Here is a 23,735-nt window from a genome sequence, read left to right on the forward strand (position 1 = left end):
GACGTAAGACAACAGGAAGACAAGATGAGATAAGGATGGATGAATGAGGGATAAAGGGGTATATGAGAGAGCTGCAGGGTTTCATGTATTTTCAAAGCTAATAATGAAATTATTAAAATGATAGGTACAGGGCCCAGGTTTGTACAAAAGAGAGCTAAAAATGATAAAGATTTTTTTTCATAGTAAACTAAATAGAAAAATACAAGTCGAAGGTAAAAAAGGAATGAATAAGTGTTTCAACTGTAACATGTGCAGCTATTTTGTATACTGACTCTAGTGAAACTGAAGTGGTAAACTATGTAGTCAGAATACCAGGAAGTTTTTCATGTAAGAGTAAAAATATAGTTTATCTATTAATGTGCAAGGATTGTCATGCTTTTTATGTGGGAAGAACTACCAGGGAGCTCAACAGAAGAATTTAGGAGCATACGTATGCTATTGCCAATGGAGATAAAAAGAATGCTATGTGTAAACACTATAAAGAAAGTAAATGCAAAGTTAACTTTAAATGTTTAGTATTAGAAGCACTGAGTAACACCAAGAATATTATTAACATAGAGGAAGAACTGGGATGGCTAGAGTACTCTTGGCAAGTTAAATTAAATGCATCTTTTTTCCCTGGTCTCAATAACAGAGAGGAATTAGTTATGTAGTTAAAAAGAAAAGGGTTAAAACACTGACTTTTTTAGAATTTCTGTACAGGTTTTATTTCTCTTTAATTTAGCCTATTTTATCGTGCGACTAGGCTTTTTCTTTAATTTAGCCTATTTTATCATGTGACTAGGCTTCTTAACTTAGATTGGATGTTGTTGGGTGATGTATCCCAAGAATGGGTATTTAATGTATGTAATAAACAATGAATTTTAGTCTGAAGACGTCTCTGACAGTGAAGGGAGACAAAAGCACTAACTGAAGTCATTGTCTTGTTAATAAAGTGCCGGTAATCCTACAGATACTGCAATATATTTTTTATTTTGTTTTCTGACAGTTAATTGCTTTTGCTAAACTCTCTTAAAGTATGGCTAGAAAAAATGGGCTACCATAAGTCGACCCTTTCTTGAGAAATGGCTATTCTGCATATCACTGACATTAAATTTACGAAGCTAAAATTTCACATCTTAATTACTCTTTGTTCATTAATCAAGCTATTCATAACAAAAAACTGGCTAGATAGCACCAGATTATCATGGGAAGGATTTAGAACCATGGCAACCAAATACATATCATCTCAAAAACTTATTATAAGAAGTGTAAACAAATGAACCTATTATCAGAAATTTTGGAAAACTTTATTCAACCACATTCTAGATGATTAGACTAATGTTTGAAAACAACTAAACAAGTAATTCATGAATTATTCAAACATAGCCCAGGAAGTTACTGCACTATTCTGTTAACAGCTTTTTTCCCTTCATACACCTAGAGCAGACTAAGAACTTTGGATAGTTTTGAACATTCATGTATTAGTGGCACTTATGTATATAATCTGCAGCGGTGGTGCTGCGGTAGCGTTGTCGCCTCACAGTCAGGCGTCCTGTTCGATTCTCAGCTAGAGCGTCTTCTGTGTGGAGACATGTGTGAATAAGCGTACCTTCGTTGAAGGTTGTGCGTCAGGGCCGGCAACTCAGCACGTAAAAATCTACTGCCAATCATTCGCGGACCGGAGTTCTGCTGTTGCGACCCCTAACCGGGCAACAAAAAGTGGCACTTATGTATATAGTGTACATAGATACACTGAATTAAAATTCTAATTGCATTTGTCTTTGTTGATTGGTCTTTGCATTTCAATTTCAATGTATGTTTTACAGTTCAGTTCATTGTCATAGCTTTCTTAGTATGTATATGGATATATAAAACTATAAAATCTTATTAGGGAAAAAAAAAAGAAAGCTGGGTCTTTTGACATTTTTTTGGTTGTTTACAAATAGCATTGCTTTTGTTTTTGAGAGATTGAGTACAAGTTTCTGTCCTTTTAGCCAAGGTTGAGGGTTTGGATGTCATCTTGGAATTTGTTTGACCGGTACATGACAATGCCACCTGCATAAAGAATTAGAGGTATATAAGGATAATAAAATGGGAGCTTGTTGATAAATATGGAGAAAAGCAGAGGAGCTTAAGTGGAGTTCTGGGGGAATTCCCTTCATAAGAAGAACTGTTTCAGAGGTTGTGGTGCCTACTTTCACTTTGAATAATCTATTTGCAGGAAGTCTACACACCATGGTTTTGGACAATCACTAATTTAAAATAATAACTTGAAAGGGTATATAAATAGTTAACACAAATTAGTTTCCATTCATATAAGAAAGCATTATATAGTTATGCTAGCTAACTCGTTAGTCAATAAAATAAACAAAACTAATTACACTGGTTGATTGCATGTTACAGTATCAGTGTTTAATGACTTATTCTGGTTTTAGTAGTATAGCGTTTGTCTATGTGGTAGGCTGACTGGGAAAGGCAGTATCCATGGGCAGTAGGTTAGTAATTAATTGGAGCATTTTAGAGGTTTACATAGAATACTATTATAGTTAGATTAGGTACAGAAACTTATGGAGAGAAAGAATTTATATTTGCACTTGATATTAAATATAGACAAATGAGAACTCAAAGGATATTAGTGCAAATAATAGTAACTTTGCAAGAAAACACCATCTTCAGTACATTTCAGCTATTAATTTCAAACACAATTATAAACTATGGAAACAGTGAGATTTACATCCATTAATGTGAAGGGATTATACGGAGGCAATAAAAGAAGGGCATTCATGAGATATCTAAAATTAAAGGAAACATAGTTTTACAAGAAATGCATCCAATAATAAGACATCCATTCATTAAATAATGTTGCGTTTGAGATTAGTACTTCATCTTCCTAAACAAAAAGGCCAGAAGGCACTTTTCTATGGAGGAAATCCCATATTACACCCAAGGTAATCAATACATGGAATTACCTTCACAATATGCAAGAGCTTAGAAAAACTGCTGTTAAGCAACTGTTTTCTGACAATAACTCAAAGAGCACAAAAACTTTTAGCACAATGACTCTTGCAACAGAAAGTAAAAACCGCTGTTGCCAAGCTTATGGAGCTTATAACAAAGGAAGGTAACAAGAGATCCAGTACACGTATTAGGAATATTTCAGAAATTTAAAGCAGAGAAAATATGGAAATCAAGAAAAGGTACAAATTGAAATGTTTATGGAAGAATCAAATACACCAAGGACAATGGTAGATGAGGTTCAACTACTAACAGTTAGGACAGGAGGAAATGAGATAAAAATGATGATGTGTAACCAATCTAAAGGAAAGTCTCCAGGAACAGATGGTATTCGTGTGGGCATTTGGAAGCTAAGAGGGGGAAAACTGATAAAGATCTGGAAGGTTTTGTTTAACAGTATTTTAAGAGGAGTAGAAGTACCAACATCCTGGAAGAAAGTGGTGGTAGCTGTAATACAGTAGGAAGGTAAAGATCCATCAAATCAAGTTTCATACAGGCCTGTTTCAATACTAAACCATGATTATAAAGTGTTTATGTCTATAATGGCTAAAAGAATGGCAAAAGTGATGCCAAAATTGATAGATATGGATCAATGTGGTTTGTGGAGGGAGGCAACAATTCAACAACATTAACTGAACACTGATGATCAAGAGGGAAGCAGAAAGTAAGAAAATGCCACTGTTGATGTTGGGTCTTGATGCAGAGAAGGCATTTTACAGGGTAAGCTGCTAACATTATGAGCAGGTCAATGGAAGTATTTGCATTTCCTGATCAAATTATAAGCTTGATTCTAAGGATATATGAGGGATGGGAGGCAAAAATTAAAGTGGGTGGGGTCCTCTTTGATAATTTCTGCTTCAGCAGAGGAACCAGACAGGGTTGTTTTCTTTCCCCTTTGTTATTTCCATTATATTTAGAACCACTGGCAAAGAAAATAAGGGACTCAAAAATTAAAGGATTTAACTGGTATGGTAGTCAAGAAAAGCTGGCTCTCTTTGCAGATGATATTATTTTATACCTGATAAAACCAAAAAATGACATTACAGTTTTGTGGAACATTTTGAGACAATTTCAAATCTTTTCAGGATACAAAATTAATGAAGCTAAAACAAATGCAATAGCGGTAAAGTATGTACTCACACACAAATTGGTTCAGCAATATCCATAATAATGAGGACATGATAAAATGAAGTATTTAGGAGAAATAATTAAAAATAATTCCAGTGTGACAGCTAAGTATATGTGGGAACAGACTAAAAAGATAATACAAAAACTGAGAAATTGGAAGCCCTTTTATATAGATATGGACAGTAAGATACAAGCAGTTGAAATATTTTTAGTCCCTTTAGTCTTATACGCAGATCAGGAATATTTTTATGAACCAGAGGAGAAGTTGTGGCTAGCAATTAATAAAGAGCTGAAGGATTTTATATGGGAGGGAAAGATGGCAAGAATTACATAGAATAAGCTGATTCTTCCTATAGAACGGGGTGAATTGGGATTACACAATTTGAAGGGGTATTTCAGAGCAACACAGTTAAGGCTTCTATACAAAGCACATGCAGAAAACTATAATTCAAACTGGAAAGAGATGATGATGAAACGGGGAAGCTCGGGAAACAAGGAACAACTGGGATTTTGGATGCAGACTTTTAAGGAGAATAACAATAATCATACAGAATATTACATTCATAAAGTAGCAGAAAGTATTCTAAGAACTAAGCCAACATGGGAATGGAGGAAGGAGATTCTGCCAATAGGGATGACTGCAATTAGGGATACAGACAATAGGGGGCTGGAATTTATTACAGAATACTGGCAAAGGAACCAAGGAATTGGGAGCAAATAACTAGAGAGGGAAAGGTAATAGAATGGGAAGACACCAAGAACTTACTTGGACTGCAGGTTAGAGATTGCCTTCCCTATCAAGGGCTGATATCAGAGTATAGGCAAAGAGAAAGAAATGGGGGGGTCCTAAACAAAAGACTAGCACTTGTAGAGCTTTTAGTAAAACCTAGAACAGAAGTTGCTGTTAAGAAAAGAATAGAGCATATAAAATATTAAATAACTATAAGAATCAATCAGAGGATGTTAGAAACGATTGGGAGGAGAGACTGGATAAGCAATTCACAACGAAACAATGGAGGGATATATGTATGTCTCCCAACTATGCAACAAAATCTAGAAGATTTAGGATTTTTGCTTGGAAATGTTTACGTTGATATTTTTACAACACAAGTAGACTCTGGAGAATTTTTTCTCTGGTAAATAAATATTGGAGGTGAGATGAGGAAGAAAGAGGTAAATGGGAACATATTTTCTGGGAGTGTAACGAGTTGGCAGACGTTAAAGATTCACTGCAGACTACCCTGTCAGAGATACTGGGTGAGCAAATAGGTGTAACTAGGGAAATTATTTTTTTGAACTATGGCACAGAATCAGAACTGTCCAGAAATAGTAAGGCCTTGCTGAGTCTAATTATGGTGGTTGCCAAAAAAGCAGTTACTAGAAAATGGAAATCAAAATCTAAACTAACTCTACTAGAAGTAGTGAATATAGTAACAGAGATAAAACAACTGGAATTGGGATCTTTAAAAAAAGGGTAAGTGCAAATTACATAGGAAAAATGCAAATTGTGGGAACAATAAATAACGGGGAGGAATGAGCTTTAAAAGAAGGCAGGACTTGATTTATTTATTTAACATTTGTTAACTCGGAAAGTCCGACTTGGAACGCAGACAATTTTCAGCGGAGGCCCGGGAAGAAACACTCCAGACACGTCTTTCTAACATGGGAGGAAACCACACAAACGCAGGAAGGACATGCAGACTCCTCACAAAAGGCACCTCAGACGAGAATCGAACCTGAGAACCTCTTGCTATGTAATGTCTGACTGACAATGATTGGGAAGATTATAACTGATGTATACTGTTATGTCAATATGGTTTGTGATAGAAAAAAAATTCTGGAATTATGTTAATATGGTTTGTTTTCATTTATACAAATATATGAATGCCTACATCATAATTGCTAATTTAATAAAGATGTTTCTTGATTAAAACAAAAAGATAATCAATACATAAGTGATGCTAAAGGAATGTATTCAGTTGTGATTGTCCAGTTTAATAACTAGCTCTTTACATTTCCAAACTTCTATAGGATCCAGCGAATAAGTGTAGGTGTAGTAAGGAATCACGAAGAAATTTTACAAAGCTACATTTTTAGCAGTCTTATTCCAGCTGGAGACTTCAGTTGTACAATTGACAGAAACAAGCACAAGTATAAGTAAAATGTTAGAATAGCTGCTCCCACAAAAGCTTTAAACAAATGGATAATAAGTAATAATTTAAAAGATTTAGCAATGACTGCAGACAGTAACTCGCTCTTTTCCACTCATTATTCTTATGTACTTGGAAGGAGACTCAAACTGGCATAATTTATGCCTCCTTAGACTTGTTGAACAAAATGGTTTTAGAACTATTCTGCCTCTTCTGATCATAATGCTGTATGCACAAACCTAACACAGAAACAAACTGACATAACAATATAAAATAAACCACCACCAAAACCCATAGACCACATCTGCCAGAGGATGGGGATGGCAGGGCTGGGTATGTTGATAAGGAGAGATCTGCTCATCCAGATTTATTATTACAGCAAGTACATAACTTTTGAATCTAAGATGAGCAGGACCTTCATCATCTGGCAGAGTCGCAGACGTATCCTTCTGGGTGGTCATCATAAAAATATACCTGGATGACTGTGGCTCTGAAGGAAGACCATGTTCTACAGAAAACATCCAGTATACAGGCTCCTGTGAAAATACTCTGATTAGCCTATATATCTGCTGCATAAAATCACATAAGGATGTATTTATGAAAAAGGTCTGAAAGGTAGCCATTGTTCCATGTAAATGTGCTGCAGGTACAGTAGGCAATGCTTTGTATTTGTTATCTTGGACATATTAGAGCTGAACATTTTAGAAGAAATTAGACTAATTAACTTTCTTTTCTTACAGATTTTGTTGTGTCCACATACAATCTGAGCTTCCTGTGGACAGCCATACGGTGCAGTATGTTTTCATTTCTGCTAGAATACTTGAAAAAAAAATCCAGTTTACTTAAACTGGTTAAGGTTTGTTTCCACAGCTAACTTAGGCATAAAGGAAAGCTGGTTTGCAATGACACTCTAAGGAGCACTTGTGCACAAGGCCTACAGTTCAGAAATTCTTCTATGAGAAGTAATGCCACCAGAAACATCATCTTCCAAGACAGACAATTCAGCTTTCAAGGCAAATTAAAAAAGGGGGCAAAGTTAACTGCAAAACATGAAATCATGAAACAGCAATACTGTGCAGGAACAAAGGCCTTGAAAGATGGTCTTAACTGAAGAGGATGCCGTAAAGAAGCCTTGCAAGCTGCAAAAACAACAGATGTGTGGAAACGTAAAATTTAAATGAAAGTGATTCACTTACTGTAATGACAGATCTGTGTTGTCTCGTTTTTGTCTGGTTCAACTTTGGGTTGCTGGATTTGATCAGATCCAACCTGGACACCTTCTTTCAGAGCTTTGGATCTGAGGATCTGATGCCTCCCCTACCCACAATTCTCAACATCACCTCAGATTGAGTTTGCTGACTCTTACCATCCTAAACAGAAAAAAATAATCTGATAAGTATAAACTCTACTAGGGTAAAATTAACAGCTTACTCAGAATGTCAAGCTGGGATATATGATCACAAACAGGCTCTTGGTCGAGTCCTGTCTGAAAGCCTGACGTTTGCAAATGACAATATGGAAAGGAAAGGAGGGAGGGATATTGAATCAGATGAAAATGAGATAATACAGATTTATCAGTATGGTACGTATTAGATGGTGTCTCATTTTCATCCAACATTTTCAACATTCGTTCAACATTTGGGACAGATTCCCAAGGTCCATAAAAGGAATCTGGGTGGTTTCATGGAAGGGCAGTCATAAGAATGGTAGAGCCAAAAGATACATGAGCTCTAGGCTGCACATCCAATTTGTAATGAGATATAAATGTATGAACTGTGGACAAAGTTGCTGCCTTGCAAATATCATCAATGGGAACTCCTTTCATGAATGCTGTGGAGGAAGCAATTGCTCTAGTGGAATGAAATTTTGCTTTGGAGTGCTGAGACAACCCTTGAGCTTTTTTAAACACCTTTACTGAATTACCACTTGTGACACCAGCAAACTTACATTTATATAAAAGTAATCAAAGTACATTAACAAGTTCATATTTACAATCATTATATTCACACATTATCATATAAGCTAAGCAACATTCCATAAATTAGTCAATTCTTGCCTTTTCATAAACCTCATTCCTCCTCTAAAACATTTTTATACATGTATTGTTTCCACAATTTCCATTTTTTTCTATGCAATTTACTCGTACGCTTTTCTATTGATCCCTCTTCCTGTTCTTTTATCTTTGTTACAATATTCATTACTGCAAGTATAGTTGGCTTAAATTCTGCTTTCCATTTTCTAGTAACTGCTTTTTGACAGCCACCAGAATTAAACTTAACAAGGCTTAACTAGGTCTAGGCAATGAAGATCCTTTATCCCAGCTCAAAAAATATTTTTCTTAGTTACACTCATTTGCTTACTCAGTATTCCAGACAGAGTACTCTGCAGGGAATTTTTAAAGACTACCAACTCATTACACTCTCAATACCAACATTCTCAGTTTTCTCTTTCTTCCCCATCATACCTCTAATATCTGCCATCTACTGGAGAAAAAGATTTTTGGAGACTGCTTGGGGTTTGAAAGTATCTTTGCAAACACTTCAAGCATAAATCCTAAATCTTCTATTTTGTTGCATATTTGGGAGCCATACATAAGTTCTCCCATTATACCCGCGGTAGTGGTGCTGCGGTAGCGTTGTCACCTCACAGCAAGACGTTGTCACGTTCGATTCTCAGCTAGAGCGTTTTCTGTGTGGAGGCATGCATGAATGGGCGTGCCTTCGTTGAAGGTTGTGCGTCAGGGCTGGTAACTCGGCACGTAAAAATCCCCTACCAAACATTAGCGGACCGGAGTTCTGCTGTGGCGACCCCTAACCAGGATAAGCCGAAAGACACAACAACATAAGTTCTGCCATTGTTTCTTTGTGAATTGTACATCTGACCTTTCTTCCCAATCTTTTCTGACCTTTTGTAATTGATTCCTACAGTGATCCTGCAATATTTTACATGCCCTGATTATTATCCCTTTTTTTAACAGCAGCTTCTACTCTAGATTCAATTAAAAATTCAACCAGTGCAGGTCTTTCATTTAGGATCCCCGTTCCTTCCCTTTTGCCTTCCCTATCAGAGATATCAGAATATAAACAATTTCTTGCCTGCAATCCAAATGTCTTCTTGGCATTATCCCATTCTTCCTTCTCTAATTACTTGTTCCCAATACCTTGTTTCCTTTGCCATCTTCCTCCAGTAAATTCCAGCCCCCTCATGTCTATTCTCTGTACCCCTAACTGCAGTCAGCCCTATTGGAAGAATCTCCGTTTTCCATTTTTGCTGGCTTAGTTCATATTATATTTTCTGCTACTTTATGAAAATAATATTTTGTACAACTGTTGTTATTTTCCTTAAGGATCTGCATCCAAAATCCCATTCTTTCTTTATTTCTTGAATAACTCTCTTGCTTCATCACCATCTCTTTCAACTCTGAATTGTAGTTTTCTGCTTGTGTTATGTATAAGAGCCTTAACTGTGTAGTTCTAAAATATCCCTTCAAATTGGGTAATCATAAACCTTCCTGCTCTACTATGAGGATCAATTTATCCCACTTGACTCTTGCCCTCTTCCCCTGCCAAATAAAATCCTTCAACTCTTAATTAACCACTATCCATAAGTTCTCCTCTGGTTGATAAAAATATGCCTGACCTGTGTATAAAACTAAAATTATTAAAATAATTTTTACTGCTTGTATCTTTATATCCACATCTATAGGCAAGAGCTTCCAGCTTCTCAGTTTTTGTATTATCTTTTGTTTAGTCTCTTTCCACATATCCTCTGCTGGATAACTAAATCATTTTTAACCCATACTCCTAAATACTTCCTTTTATCATGTCCTCATAAATAAGGGTATTGCAGGACCAGTTCGTGTGTGGGTACCTTTGTTTTACCTTTATTTACTTTATATCACAAAAAACATAACTGTCTCAGAATATTTCACAACATTGAGATGTCTTTTCTGGTTCCATCAGGTACAAAGTAATATCTTCTGCAAATAAAGCTTATCCCTTTGAGTTTTTTTCTGGGAATCTTTTCTTAGTAATTTTTCTCTGTCTATGAGGTGTTCTTGGGTCTCTCTTGGCAAAGGAGTAGATTTTACTGAATAATGTCTATGGTACCTGAGAACAGCATAAAGAAGCACCTGATGGCAAACTTTCATTGTCTTGCCTCATTCCTGTAAAGCCTTGAAAAGACTGGCAGCTTGTAAGCCAAACAGAAGGCTGTTATCCAAGGAGGAATCTAGAATTTTTTTAAATCTTCTTCAATAAGTTGGCCTTGCAGCCAAGCATGCTGCCTAATCACAATAGCAGCCACCCTTGAAGAGGCATCCACAGCATCATAGCTGCATTTTACACTGTTCCTGGCTATTTGTGAAGTCTGGGCCACCAGAGATTGTATATGCTATTTTGATTCAGGTGTCTGGGGCTCTCGGATTGTCTTACTTAAGGACTGTGGCACACTGAGTGAGCATTTTATCATTTGAGTTTGGCAGTTAATGGCTGTGAAAGCAAAAGTGGAGGAAATCTGTTTTGGAGAGTGTAATTGGGAACAGTAGTCAAGAGTGGTTAGAATCCCCTCTGGTTCCTTGTCAGATGAGGAAGAATCCAAAGCCTGTTTCTGTGGTGTGGCCTGAGAAGGAAGAGTCACAAGGGAAGGAAACTTCAGAGATATAACTGCCTTGAATAATCCCTGAGAAAAATCAATCCGTTCTTTCTCTCTGGATGCAAAAGGGGACATTGAATGCTTAAGCTTTTGCATTTTCTTAAGGGTGATGTCCACCTGTAACAGCTTATGGGGGTTCTGAGCCTTGGTGGATTTCTATCAGAATACTGGGAATATCTTCCCACACAAGGATCTGAGTGTCTCTGTAAGGGCCCTCTGAGATAATTAAGTGTGGTTCATCAGAGGATTCAGTTGTCTGAAAGGCCTCAAGAGTTTTGCTGGCCTCTAGCAGGGTCATGGTAGAGGGATCATAAGAAGAGAATTGGCATACTGTGGGTGTGACCACCTCAGTGGGTTCATCCAATTCTGAGACAATGGAAAGAGAATCCTATCTAAGTCTTTTAAATTTTTTCTTGGGCAGGAGGCTGATGTCCATGCCTTCTGACATGGTGGAGTGAGCCATGGGTTTTAAGCATTGGGTGTTGAGGAAAGTATTAAGTGTGGGTAGCCTTGATCAGAGGATTTTAGGAACAAACAACTGACAGATGGAGCAGGTTTTATAGTCGTGTTTGGGGTCTAGCCTGAACAGGCACTTAGTGTGCAAGTCTTTGGAAGGAATTTGCCGACTGCACTCACGCTTACCCTCTATTAGCTGACATCTAATCACAGTTAACAAAACAGTCAAAGGTTTAGAAAGGAATGATCCCCAAAGGGACACTTATCTGTCTGACAAGCAGAGCTCTGATACCAACTGACCAAACGATCACAGTCCATCTGGTGCAAAGATCTGTGCCCGGGCTAGGGAAGAAATAGTTTGAGGATATCGTATGTATGTCCGATTTTCAACCCCTTTGCCTATGAGCTGAGGGCTTCATCTAAACGTACATCCACGGAAAGCAAAGCTTTGGTACCCCGGCCAGATGTCAGCATGCTACAACCTATCTGTTACGAATACTGCAACCGTGATCAGTAGGACATCTACCATTATGGTAAGTTCTTAGACAAGTGTACTTTTTCTTGAACACCATGCCAATTATATCCTTGAATCTCTGAGTCCATTATTTTATTTGCCAATGGTCCTAAATATAACTCAAAAACAAAGGTGAAAGAGAACACCCCCTACCTGGTTCTTCTGTTCAGAGACAACTTATCAAAGAGGAACTCTCTCACATTTTTGCCTCCAATCCCTCATATAACCTTCTGATTAGTATTTTATTTTATCAAGAAATGCAAATGATTCCATTTACCTACTCATAAAATCCCAACTTTCTTTGTTGAATGCTTTCTCTGCATGAAGACCCACCAATAACAGTGATATTTTCTTACATTCTGCTTCTCTCTGAATCATCATTGTTCTATTAATGTTGTCAAATGTTTGCTTCCCCTCCACAAAACTAAACTGGTCCATATCTATCAATTTTGGCATCACATTTGGCATTCTTTTAGTCATTATAGACATAAACACTATAATTGTGGTTTAAAATTGAAATGGACATACATGAAACTGGAACAGATGGGTCTTTATCATACTTGGGTATTACAGCTATCACAGCACTTTTTTCCAGGATGTTGTTGCCTCTTCCCCTTTTAAAGCACTGATAAATCAAACCATCCAGATCTTTATCACTTTCTTCCCTCCTAGCTTCCAAACTTCCACCAAATACCATCTATTCCTGGAGATTTTCCTGCAGATTAGTTATACATCACCATTTTTATCTAATCTCCTCCTATCTTATCCTGTTATTTGTTGAACCTCATCTACCTCTAACCATGGCATATTTAGGTCTCCCATAAATATTTTCATTTGTGCTTTTTCATGATTTCCCCACTACTCTGCTTTTTACAACTTTTTCCTAAAATTTCTGAATTATCACTAATACCTCTACAGTATCTGGTTATTTTTCTTTTTATAGGCTCCCTAAGTTTGGCAAAAACTCTTTCTACTTTCTGTTGCCTAAGCCATTGTGCCAAAAGTTTTTTTGTGCTCGAGTTATTATCAAAAAGGAGTTGCTTAACAGCAGTCTTTCCCAACTCATGTATATTATCCAGGTGCTTCCTTATTTTCTCTTTAGCACTCTGTAATTGCTCGTCTACTTGTGTGAGATTCCCCTTATTTTGTATCAGCCCCGCTAAATAATTCTTATTACTTCTTAACCAGATCTCTTTTTCTTTTACTTGTACCCTATTTTTAAACTCCACTTTCACTTTATCCCACTCACTATCTTTAACTTCTGGAGTACTTTCTATCTTCCATAATAACTCCTTAATAACTACCCATTACCAAAATTCATATCTTTTTAACAGATAGGTGAAGAAGCAACAGTGTCTCACCTTTACTTCACTAGCCTGCACTTTTATCTTAGTAATTATTGGTGTATGATCTGAAATAGTTACTGAATGTCTATCAAAGTTCTCAATTACATGGACGTGTTCCTGTGAGATATAATTTCTGTAAAGTCTAGCCCAGTTACTGTACCTTGGAGAATAATATATAAATTATCTCCAAGTTCCTTAGTACTGAATTCATGTCTTTCATACTAAACATTTTCATAATTTTCTTCAGAAATCTACTCTTTTTTATGTTTTTCCTTCTAGCCTCCCATGTATACATCCTCACTGTTGCAAATCAAATTCCCACCTATAAGTAATATTTCCTACCGAAAGTTGATTTTTTCTCTAAAAATGTTTTTAAGCTTCAAAATAGCAGTTTTAGGTGGAATATAAATACACACCAGCATAATCCTCATCCCTTGCCAGTAGCCCCTTATTACTTCAAATCTGCCCTTTCAATTAACAGTTTCTGCTGTAAAATACCAGACCAGTTACTTATTTGTACCTTCATGAAATTAATACAGTATGTTCTTTCTAGTTCCTCTGCTACAGCAAAAAAATCTCAGGCTTTCCCAATGTGCTCTGTCCTCAAGTTTGACCATTTTTTGAAACATCTCTTCTTGAGCAGTCTCATAGTTGGAAGCTTTTTCTTTATTTTGACCTCTGATTTTTTACAGATTTATCAGCTCATCGAATATCTGTTTAAAACTTCCATTTTTTTCAAGGCTTTTGTTATTTGAGTTGATATGCTCCTTCAGTGTTTAGTTTATTTTAATCAGCTTTGAGCACAATTGACTTATTTCTCCCTCTTGATTACTGGAAGCTAGGTCTTGCACCAAAGCTAGAGCCTAAACAGTTTTTTTTTTTTTTTTTTTTTGCTGAAAAGTTGCAGGATTCTTCTCAGTCACTGTTTTCTCTTCACATTTTCTAGTTGATTTTCTTGCAGGCTCTCTTAGTTTCTTCTTTGCAGGCATCCAGGCAGTGTACTTATTAGCCAGTATCTGAATTTTAGTCAAACTGACAATATTATTGGCTGTTGTTTCTCAGTTTCTGTTTTTGTACTGGGAGAGCTGAAGTTAAGCTGATGATCAGTGTGCAGCCATCTTGGAACATACAACTCTTGAGTTTTATATACAAAAGAAATACAGTCTGAAATCCATTTAGAAATTGTAATTTTAGATGCATGATTTCCCAATTTTGATTTAGAAAAGGAGACAAACAGTGGATCTGATTTTCTAATGTCTTTGGTACAGTGCAAACAGAATCTGATCTGTCTGGACATCTAAAGTATGAAGCATATGTTCATTTTTGTTGAAGAAACTGGAAAAAAGACTGACAAATCAGTGGACTGATTCAAATTTGCTTCAGATTATATCTTTAAATGAAAGGTAAGTTTTGTTTTCAAAGATATCCTCTCTCTTATGGAAAATGAGAAAGCGAGGCTTGCATGAAAGCACTTGCAATTCAAAAACTTGTTTAGGGGATGTAATGACAATTAGGAAAACAGTTTTCCAAGGAAGGCACTTAAGGTCAGCACCACTTACCCACTAGGAGTTTTTGTGGACAGACTCCTTAAGAACACCCAGAATTTTACTGACCGCCTACTTATGGACTCATGGGATTTCCTCAGTAAAATTATACAAAAACATTTCACAAATTATTGTAATTTTTCCACCATTCATGAAATAGACCTTTTATCTTCCATTCCACATAAAGAAGGGTTGGCACTTTCACCACAGGGCTATTTTGGAACTTAACATCTTAAGAAACACCATAGTTAACTTTGTGATGGAAGTTATGGATGGAACTTACTATTTTGAATAATTGTGTCTCATTTGAGGGAGAATATTTTTGGCAAGTTAAAGGGGTTGCTATGGGGTCAAGTTGCTCCCCTGTTTAAGCCAATCTCATAATATATAGGTGGGAGAAGACTAACATCTTAAAGTCAAGATTTCAGACACAATGGGTTCTGTCTTTGTGTTACCTAGATGATATATTCATCGTATGGAGGAATAATGGTCAGTGTAAAGATGCATTTATTGCTCACATTAACAACATTTGTCCTTTTTTCAAATTTACTTATACACATTCAGATTCAGAGGTCAATACTTAGATGTTACCCTCTACAAGGACGTCTGTGCAGGTTGCTTTGGCTCTAGACTTTACAGAAAGCCTACCTTTTCTAATAGCTACCTTGACTTCAAGAGCTGCCACCAAGAACACACTAAACAGACTATCTTTAAGGGGCAACTAGTCTAGTCAGCTAGAATGAGTTCAAACATTATGAATTTTAGGACTGAGTTGAGTAACCTTTTTCTGATGTTTGTGGATAGAGGTTATCCCCAAGATTTACTTGTAAACATTAATAAAGAAATACTTGAAGAATGGGGGACCAAAATGAAACCACTTTTGGGGTGTGGTGATAGGTACCATCACCCTGAGTAAACATCTTGGACAAAACCCCAAAAAAAACAAACATTTAGTAACACCATGGCAGTATCAAATCGGGTTCACATGTCGAGTATTAAGAAAATCCTTATGAGGAACTGGATTATTTTTAAAAGTAACCCTTATTTTATTAAAGTGTTAGGTGAGTCCCCAGCTGTTACCTATAAAATAGAAAATAATCTAAATTTTTTATTTGAACATCCAAAAATTACTTCTGATATTTATGAGAAAGGGACAACATGCTGTGGGATGTGTAACCAATGTGCTTTTATTTTGTAGAGTAGATGGGTAGAAGTTGGTTGCTCTCCAGTTAAAGTTTAATTTAAGGAAGGGAACTGCAGCACTAGAGGGGTTGTGCACCAGTCTGGATGCCAGGGGTGTATTTATTTCTCTTTTGATAAGACTGAAAGAAATTTAAGAAAAAGGATTTATGAACACATCTACATGACTGCTGAGGTTAACCAAAACAATGTTTTATTCAAGCACAACCTTACCTGCCCCAACTACACATGCTTCAAATTTGCCATTGTTGATGTTATAAAAAAAGAAGCCATAGGGGTGGATGGTGAGAGATCCAAATGGAAGAATATGAGCTGATTTGGCAAATGACACCCTATGCAGCCACTGTATTAGGGATTAATAACATTTCTACTGCTCCCATTCTGAGGTTAAACACGAATTTATAAAATCAGGCTTTCAGACAGACATATTTTTCTGGGTCACCTGTCTCTTTTTGTTGACACCCTCAAACATGTCTTTTGGCATATGTACTTATATATTTTTATATTTTTAATTTTTTTGGTGAGCAAATTGTTGGCCTTTGGTAGAATTTGTTGGTAAGACTGGTAATACTATTAAATGTCTTAGAAGTTTACAACTTTGTATTTTTCAACTTAGTTCTCTTAGGATTATTTAATTATTAATATGTACATAGATTTTACCTGTTCAATTAGATGTACAGTTCTTAAATGTTGAGTCTTTATGTTGCCTTTGTACAAAGTTTATTTTATCTTTTTATTTCTTTTTATAGATTAGGTAGTTAGACATTGTTAAAATCCACTTTTTATTCGATGAATATAACTATTTTACACTGGGAACGTAAACTGTGAGCACTTGGCTAACTGAGGAAAGAAAGTGCCTATGAAAGGAAAATTAACTTTGTTATCAGGGTTCTGAATAAGTCCCAAGTTGTAGGGACGAAAGTGCTTGAACTTTCTTGATTCTTTATGTCATTTGATGTTTTTTCTAATAAATACGAGTGGTTCTGAATATGTGCTGTATAAGCTACATTTCTGCAAGAACTGAATTTAACTTTTACTGATACTGACACACCAGCAAAGAATTTTATTGTCTCCAGTCCTGGGGCTAGGTTACTATGTGAGGCTATTTGTTTTAATGTTATAGCCTTTGTTGATTACCCTTAGCACCCAGGAATCTGAAGTAATGATTTGCCAGGCTTGTGGGTGCAAGGACAAGTGCCCCCAACTGCCTCTAGAATGCAGCAACTGGGTAACCCTTCAGGGGTACTGATAGAATTTCTCTGTGAAGGGACCATGGAAACTCTGATTCTGCAGTCCGCTTCTGCTGTAGGGCGATGTCTATTCAAGTTGCCTTCACCTCTGCCTTGGGGAGAGGTCTATACCTTGGAGTGTCATGGTGAAAGCCCTGTGATTTCTGAACATTTTCTCACCTTTCCTTTGATTCTTGGAATATGATCTTTGTGGGGTGGAGAAATAGATTCCTACAACACACAAGGTCTTAATATTTGCTCATTCCTAGTAACAGTCTCTTTAATTTTGGGTCTAAAAAGAGTGAAACCATCAAAAGTGGCATTTAGAAAGGAAACCTTGAAGCTTTCCTCAAAATTGCATAGCCACATCCAGGCATGGCAATGCATGAGCCAACTGCTGTTGCTGTGCTGTCTGCTGCACTGGAAAGCAGGAGCATGGCTACATTAGAAGTAGATTGTAGGGTAGACATTTGTATACCCACTGTTTTTTGCACATCTGAAGGTAAGTGACCTGAGAGAGACTTCGAAATTTGCTTGATTAAGTCCCTCTGAAAACGTGTCAATTATGTGAGGTAATTCAGCACTCTGGCAGCAAAGGTCACTGAAACGTAAGCCTGTTTCCCTAACATGTCCAAAGCCAGACAGGACTCCTCTCCTGAGACATTTCTTTCTTTGTGACTGCTGTTACTACCACGGTGTCTACTGGGGGTCCTTTTGATCAATTCTTCTAATCTTTCAGAGTTGCTAAAATTCTGTCAGTTTTTTAGGAACTGGTTCTGTAATATCAGGGCCCTTTCCTTCCCCTCTACCCAATAATATCTATGAATGCATCTGATGAAGTAACCACCCAGGACACAGATGAGCCAGACCCACAAGTTTTGAAAAACACATATTCAATCAGAGAAGGAGTGTCAGTGGACCAACTCCCTTCTGCTTCATTAATTCTGGGATGACCCCAGGTGTAATGTATTCCATGGGAGATCTGGAAGATCCTTCTCTCTCATCCAAATCCATGTCCTCGATGACTAACTCAGGAGAGGAGTCTATCTACTTCCATTTGCACATCTGTTTTCTTGGAACATGTCTCTGGGGTTCTGGGGGAGACAGGTTGGAATCAGACTGGGAAGAAGTCTAGTGTCCGGTTCTGACTGTCCCTGTCGATTTGAATGAGAGGCATGAGCAACAGGTTCCACTGGGTGTTGGGATGGATCTGAACCCGATGCATGCATGTGCCTTCTTGGTCAATCCATGGCCCTTTCCACAGCCTTGAAAGCAGACACAATAAATGGACCCAAGGAAGCGCTCGCTCTGTCATCTGACGCAGGAAGCCTCCCCCACTCCAACCAAGGTCAGCTCAGAGGATGACCTCGGATCCACGCTGTCTAGTGCTAGGCACTGAGGGGAAGGAATTACTCCAAAAACCTTGGAGTCGACTCAATGACCAGTACCTTGCACACTAATCCAATAGCATCAGAGTCAAGATAGTAAGGAATGTAGTTGAAGCTGAAGTTTCTTGGACTGTCAGGCCCCTCCGTCATGCGCCAGAAGGGTTAGGATCCCAGGAACCAGTTCTGAATACTGAACTGGTATCGGAGAAAGTGTGACAAGATCAATAGGCCTGTACCTGGACCTCCTCTCAGGGGTGGTAGTGGGAAGACTCCCAGTTGGATCTGTGTCTTCAAAAATGTCCTCATCATTCTGTCAACATCCATCTTCATGACACTTCTGGTGGACTGAACCGACCTCAACAATGTAGCTACTTATGAGAGCCTAGAAGGTTATCTTGGAGGATCGGTGAATGAAGGACAGGGCTCACTGGCTCCAGAGATAAAGTTACTTGAAGGGAGGGGGTTTGGACCTGACAGGTGGATCCTGATGCTTTGAAATTTTTGATATCAGACCCAGAAGACTAGATGGATCAAGGGACCTTTTTCTCCATTTGTCAAACCTTTTGTCTTCTAAATTAATTTCTTCACTCCTTTTACTTAAAGACTTCTCTCTGTGTTATTCTTTAGACTTAACCTTTCCTTTCTCCTTTCTCTTTTTAGTGCTGGGAGAAGAAGATGGAGGTCTTGACTAAGATGACATTGTAGAAGACCTCGTCTGTGGGGGAAGCAAGCCTTCAATAATCAATTTTCCCTCCTACCCTGTAGAGCTCTAGAGCCAAAGGCAGGACAAATATCACAGTTTGCCTATAGGTGAGTGGAACCTAAACAACATACACACAACTAATGGGGATCTTGAGAAGGGATCTTGTATCTACAGGCTGAACACTTTTTGAATCCTGAAGATTTGTCTGACATGAGAATATTATTTGAATACTATTAAAATAAACTATATAAATTCTACAACAATCTAAACCTGTTTTCAAAAAATCTATCTCATAATTTTACTACTAATATACACACACACACACACACACACACACACACATAAATACTATATTATCCTAACCAAAACTGTAATCTAACCTATAAAACTATCTGGAAAATTCACACTACAGGGAAGGAATAAATACTTAAGGTACAAGAATCTAAACCTATAACTATGCTATACTAACACTATGAAAATACTAAAGGTAGAAGTTCAGTAGAAAAAATTGGAAAAAACTTTCACTTAACATGATTAGATTACGAAAGCTCATTGAAAGCATGTATGGAGAGAACAGTGCAAACAAGGTCTGAGGTAATTTAGGTAGATGGAAGGAATTGTGGGTAGGGCAGGAGTCACAGCTTCATATCCAAAGCTCTGGATGAAGGTGCCAAGGTCGGATCCAATTGGATCTGACAACCCAAATGCCGAATCCGATGAAAATAGACAACATTGCTTCAGATGAACAACTAAGACTTGTTTCAAAAATCTGGGAAAGATAATGAATACCTGAGACTTGAAAAGATAATCTAAAACTTCACACAAAGGAGCCGTAAATGTACCTGAGCCTTTGGATGTAGCCCAAGTAAAAAAACATCCATTGTTTATTATGTTTTCCAGTGTTGGGTCTCGGAGTAGACTCGAGGACCTAGCTGATCCTATGAGGGCAGGAAACATTTCTGGCCATTAATGGAAGTGAAGAAACTATATGTTTAGTCAAAGGGAGTGAATGTCTCAGTAAAGGTTGCTGGACAGGTAAGTCAGCATGGTGCTGAACGGTGACAGATGCCGAGGGAACCATAATTGTCAAGGTCAGAATGAGGGATATAAGAATGACTCTGGGCTTGTTATGCTTGGTCTTCAGGATGAACTTTTGGATAAAAAGAAATGGAAGAGAAATGTAAAGGAGTCTTGGGAGCCATTCTGAGATGACAGCATCACTGGAATATTTATCTAGAGAAGAGATCAGGGAAAGGAAGTTGGTTCATTTGGCACTGTTTGGAAAGAGAACACGTCACAGCAAAACTTCCTCCAGCTTTTACGCCACTCCACTGATCGTCTAAGAGATCACTAATGTATGTAATGACTTAGCCTGTCTGCTAGAGAACTGGTCTCTTCAGGAATTTGACTGGGCATCAGAAAGTGACTGGTTGGCATAGCCCATTCACACACCCTTACTGTCATTCAACAAAGGGTAAGAATGAGTTCCTCCTTGCTTGTTTGTGTATACCAAACCAATGCTATGCTGTGCTGTTAAAGTTGATGGGGGAGGGAGTCCAGGAATGCCAGCATAGTGAGAAGGACTGCCTTCATTTTCAAAACATAGATGTACATAGCAGCCTTAGTCTATGACCACACACCACAGACTTTCCTGCCCAACCACAATGCTCCAGCCTCACTCTATGGCATAGATGTCTGTAGTGGCATCTACTACTATAGTCTGGAATTGTTATTGACTTCCCAGACTAACAATGGGAGTATGCAGCAATAAAAATTAATGCAAGACATAAAAAGTACAGTTTTGTACCTACCATAAATGTAGATGTTCGAGTGTATACACTGCTGCAGTCATTACACTTGGGTTATCCTGCCGTCAGGTGGTTCCCCAGTCGGCCTGAGTTCCAAAGTCTTGGCCCGGCGTCGGTTGCTGTCGCCTCCTCCCTGACGTCAGTGCGGCAGGGGTATATAAGATGCAGCCAACGCCATTTTCTTCAGTTTTTCTTGCCCCAGATGTCAGGTGCCCCCAAATAGTTAGGCAATTCAAATTGCTAATAAAACATGCATAATAAAAGCAAACAACAACTTTCAGCTACCAGCAAATACTCCCCATAAGTAGTAAAGGGTAGAAGACATAGGTACATACCAGCAAGTAAGAGGGGAAGGAGGGAGGGTAACCTGGACTGCAGCAGTGTATACACTCGAACATCTACATTTATGGTAGATACAAAACTGTACTATGTTCATCGTGTTACACTGCTGCAGTCATTACACTTGGGTAGAATCCCAAAGCTGAGGTTGGGTGGCTGGTTCTATAAGGCATTAGGGCTGGCTATAAGGCCCTGCAGTACTGCAGTGGCAAAGCCAGCTCTGGATTTAGAGTACAGAGGCAGACGGTAATGCTTGGTGAAGATATGCACAGAACTCCAAGTTGCTGCTTCCAAAATATCCTTGGTAGGTACTCCTCTGAGGTAGGCAGTTGAAGTGGCTGTTGCCCTAGTGGAGTGAGATCTAATGCTGCTAGGTACAGGTTTCCCATGGTGTGTATAGCAGAAACGTATACAATGTCCAATCCATTTTGAAATAGTCTGTTTTGAAATGGCTTTTCCCTGTGCTCCTGCAGTATATGCTACCAATAATTGCTCAGATTTCCTGAAAGCTTTGGTTTTGTCCAAGCAGAAGCGTAACTGCCTGTGAATGTCCAAGGAATGCAGTAGTCTCTCCCCTTTATTCTGTGGTTTTGGATAAAAAGTTGGCAAATGGATAGTTTGGTTTAGAGCCACACTGGATACCACCTTTGGCATAAACGTAGAGTTAGTTTAGTTCTTAAAGACACCCTGTCCGGGTGGAAAATGAGGAAAGGTTCTACTGCCATTAGTGCCTGTAATTCTGAAACTCTTTGTGCTGATGTTATTGCCAGGAGTAGAGCAGTTTTCCAAGAGATATATTTTAATTCTGCTGTGTTAGCTGGCTCAAAAGGAGGTAAAGTCAATTTTTCCAAAACAAAGTTGAGGTCTGAAGTTGGAGTAAGTGGTCTACGGGGCGGTCTTATGTTTTTAGACCCTCTGAGGTACTGTCTTAGCAAAGGATTAGAGAAAATTGGTGGATCAGTGTTGTAATGAGCAGAGATGGCAGAGGTGTGGATCTTGATGGATGAGAAGGAGAGTCCTTTGTCCAGCATCTCAGTTAAATATTGTAGTATCTGAGGAATGTTTGGAACATGAGGGTCAAGGCTGTGTGCTTGGTTCCAGGCACAGAATCTCTTCCATTATTCCGAATAGGCTTTCCTGGTACTAGGCCTTCTGGCCTCCAGAATGACATCCATAACAGCTTTGGAGAGCGGCATTGCCTGCTTGACTAAGGAATCTTCCATGCAGCTAGGTTTAAGGTATTTAGCTGGCTGTGTAGTATCTGATTGTTGTGCTGAGTCAGCAGACGTGGGATTTGAGGCAAAATCCAGGGTGGTCCTTGTGCTAAGTTCTTTAAGATTGGGTACCAGTGCTGGCGTGGCCAGTCTGGTGCAAACAGGATCATCTTTGGCTCTTCTTGCCTGGCTTTTATGAGTACCTTTGGCAGGAGAGGTAGTGGTGGGAAATCATATACTTGTAGGTTTTTCCAGCTGAATGAGAGGGCATCCACTTTCCATGCTTGTGGATGGTAACTCCTTGTGCAGAATTTCTGTAGCTGGCAGTTCATTGGGGATGCAAACAGATCTATGTCCGGGCTCCACCATTTCTGTGTTATCATTCTGAATATCTGTGGATTCAGTTCCCATTCATGGGGATCCATGATGTTTCTGCTTAAGTCATCTGCCAGTGTGTTTTTCTCTCCTGGCAGGAATTGTGCTTGAAGATGAACTTGATAGTTTAGAGCTGTGTTCCACAAGGTCATGGCTTGCCTGCAGAGGGAGTAGGAGTGAGTGCCCCCTTGCTTGTTTATGTACCACATAACTGTAGTGTTGTCTGTCTTTAGTAGTAGTTGTCCTGGATGCAGCATGTCCTTGAAAGCTATAAGTGCATTTTGCACAGCTAGCATCTTTTTTTGACTGATGTGAAGATGCCTTTGTTCTGCGGGCCACTTGCCCTGAATACAGTTGCCTGCCATGTGTGCTCCCCAGGCGTAATCCGATGCATCTGTTGTCAGTGTTTGCCTGGCTGTGGGTTGAGTAAAAGGCTGTCCCTTGTTGAGGTGACAAGCTTGAGCCCACCATTGAAACTCCTGTTGAAGGCAAGGAATTAGTGGTATAACTGTTTCCAAACTTTGACAGTGTTGAGACCATACATTCTTTAGGTACCTGGCATATGGAATTAGTAGTATGCAAGATGCCATGTAACCCAAGGCCTGCAGAATTTTTCTTGCAGGGAGTTGAGTCTTTGTTGCCATCAATTGAAAGTATTGAGTCAGCTGTCCTTGCTCGTCTGGCATGAGAT

General features: G+C 38.3%; 1 protein-coding gene across 3 annotated transcripts in view; it reads right to left on the reverse strand.

Moving 5' to 3' along the window:
- TOGARAM1 (TOG array regulator of axonemal microtubules 1) overlaps positions 1-23,735 on the reverse strand; it is a 1,826,974-nt gene that overhangs the window by 31,371 nt on the left and 1,771,868 nt on the right. The gene's annotated exons all lie outside the window — the stretch shown is intronic.

This window comes from Protopterus annectens, chromosome 6.part0 (genome assembly GCF_019279795.1).
Source record: "Protopterus annectens isolate FY-2018-M chromosome 6.part0, PAN1.0, whole genome shotgun sequence".
Classification (NCBI taxonomy): Eukaryota; Metazoa; Chordata; order Ceratodontiformes; family Protopteridae; genus Protopterus; species Protopterus annectens.